This window comes from Hipposideros armiger, unplaced genomic scaffold (genome assembly GCF_001890085.2).
Source record: "Hipposideros armiger isolate ML-2016 unplaced genomic scaffold, ASM189008v1 scaffold_385, whole genome shotgun sequence".
In the NCBI taxonomy this organism is placed as follows: domain Eukaryota; kingdom Metazoa; phylum Chordata; class Mammalia; order Chiroptera; family Hipposideridae; genus Hipposideros; species Hipposideros armiger.
The window spans coordinates 563906-566726 of record NW_017731735.1 but is presented as its reverse complement, the minus strand read 5'-3'; the positions used below and the strand labels follow the sequence as shown (position 1 = coordinate 566726).

The 2821-nt window shown below is 37.1% G+C and overlaps 1 pseudogene; it reads right to left on the bottom strand.

The window, feature by feature from the left end:
- The window catches only part of LOC109393612 (mitochondrial import inner membrane translocase subunit TIM14 pseudogene), a 40507-nt pseudogene extending 38878 nt beyond the window's left edge, over window positions 1-1629 (bottom strand).
- Window positions 1630-2821: the final 1192 nt, after the last annotated feature.

Below are 2821 nucleotides of genomic sequence, written 5' to 3'. Positions count from 1 at the left end.
CAGTGTCACTGGCCCTCATATGTGGGATCTGAACTGGGGCCCTCTGGCATCCCAAGCCAGTTCTTAACCAACGCGCCACTCAGCCAGTCCTTTTTAAATCATTTTTAATGTATGAAATCTGAATTCTGTCAGTGATTTATACATAACCTATTGATAGATCAATTTCCTATGGCCAAGTTGTGGCTAAACTCACTTTTAAATTCAGTATTCCAAGCAGCTGCTCCAGTTCTCTGTACCTTGAGAGTCTTTCCTCCCAATTAGATGAGTCCCTACTGTCAACGAAAAAACATCCAGCCTAAGAGAAAGCTTATAAGACTTTATTTGAGCTAAACTGATGGCAATTGCCGGGAAGCAAAGTCTCAACTGGATTGAGAAAATGCTCTGGAAAATGGCTGTTTTGCAACTTATTTTATACATTAAAATCAAAGGAAGAAGGTTACATGAAATCCATTGGTTGTAGATAAGGGGGTGGGAGAAAGCAAAGCAGGGAAATCTCTGGGATTGGATAAAAAGTAAAATGGAAAGACACATACTTCTTTTTACATTGCTGGGTACAGGATAGTTAATAGCATTTTACAGCACATAGAGATAGTATTTGGGGAACAAGATAACTATGAGGGATTTTGTAGTTTCCTGCTCTGGTGTGGTGGATTGTGCACCCTGAGGGGTCCGGAAAAAGGGATTACTCTGATATTGCAAGGGTATGTTATCTTAGATGCAAAAAGACCACAGACAGGAGCACTTAAGGTAAAGGTTGACCTTTGTCAAGGAAGCTACAGGCCAAAGATGTAACTGCTCGCCATGGCCCACCTTAGTGAGGGATTTTTATGTTCATACCAGGCTATGTGGTTATTTTCAGTCTCCTGAGCTTGTTTAACATAATGGCTGCTTTTCCATCCACACTACAATAACAGCCTATGCTGATTCATTCCATCATAATATTCATCACACGGTATTTTAATGACCAGTTTATCAGTTTCCCACCCCAGAGACTGTCATGTTTACTTTGCCTTGAAGTAGGTACTAAATTATTTGCTAAATGAGTAATGAACAATATTTCTATTCAAATGGTATGTATTTATTCATAGCTATCAAGCATTAATCTCCAAATAGTCTATAATCTGATTTAAAATCCTCAAATTTAAACAAGAAACTTATACCAAGGCTTTTAGTTTGTGCTAAATCATTTTTAAAACTTGTAGCTTTGAGGCATTTTATTATAAAAAGCTGGTATTCATATACATAAACTAATAATAACTTAAAATTCATCATACATTTACTTAATTTTTTAGCTTGACCTTCTAGTAAATCTTTAGCTTCATTGATTTTGGCTGTTATATAAGGAGAGCCTCCCTTGTCTGGGTGATTTAAAAGCATAATACATCAATGAGCATCTCTTATTTTTCCTTTCTTGGCAGTAGGGTTTACACCTGCTTCTCATTTTGTCATTTTGGGTTCAAACCCACCTCTGTAATACCCACCACTGAAGACAAATTTTGGTAGAACCTTTGGTAAAACCTTGAAGACAGGTTTTTGAAAAACTTGTTTTAGTTGAGGCTCCACATACTTCATGGCTTACAAAACACAACAGCCTGCAAATCCTGCAGCAGGAATTGTCAGTCCAACTGCTACTACTACACTGCCATGGCTCTGGCTGGCTCCCCTGCCTCCAATGAGAGTGCAGTTCACCCCAGCCAAAAGCCAGCTTCCCCTGTTATTAACAGCTTACATTCATATGGTTCCTTTGTCACAACTAATCAACCACTAAGAATTTATTATTAACTAAAGTCCATAATTTGCTTAATCAGATTTCCTTAGTTTTTATCTAATATGTTTTCTTCTGTTCCAGGATTCCATCCAGGATACCACATTACATGTAGTCGTCCTGTCTCTTTCGACTCTTTTTTTATAAATTTTTTTAGTTTCAGGTGTGCAAAACAATGCAATAGTTATCTTTTTCACCCCTCACAAAGCGACAACTCCCCTCTCCCCATCCACTGCCCTCCCACTCCCGATTATCATACTTATCTATTACAATTCCATTGACTCCATTCCCACACTATACTCCACATCCTGTGACTATAAGTACATAAAATTATAGTTGACATACAATATTATTCGACATCAGCTTCAGATATATAGTGCGGTGGTCAGGCCTCTACACCGCTTAGACTTTTCTTAACTGTAACAATTTCTCAGACTTTCCTCGTCTTGGATGACCTTGGTATTTTTTTGTGAATACTTGTCAGGTATTTTGTAGAATGTCTTCAGGTGGGATTTTTCTGATGTATTTTCATGATTAGACTGAGATTATGGGGTTTGGGGAGAAAGACCACAAAGAGACAAAGTGCCATTCTCATTGCATCGTATCAAGGGTATATATTATCAACTTTCTTCATTATGAAGTCACTCATTTCCCTGTTTTTCCATGCTATGCTTTTTGGAGGAAGTCACTACGCACAACTCACACAGAAGAAGTGAAGAATTATGTTACACTTCCTTGAGAGCGGAGCATTTACATAAATTACATAAAATTCTTGTAAATTGGAGATTTGTCTATTTTTGTCCACTTATTTATTTATTCAATCATATATTTCTATCAGTATGGACTCATGGATATTTATTTCATAATTTAGGTTATAACCTAGTACTACTTTATTTATTATATTTTGTTGCTCAAATTGTTCCAGCTTTGAAAAGTGGCTTATTTTTTTTTTTAAGATTTTAATTGGGGAATTGGGGGGATGGGAACAGTGCTGGGGAATTGGGGGAAAGGGAACAGACAAGTTGCTGTTGTTTTGTTCTTCAGTCTAGTTGTGAA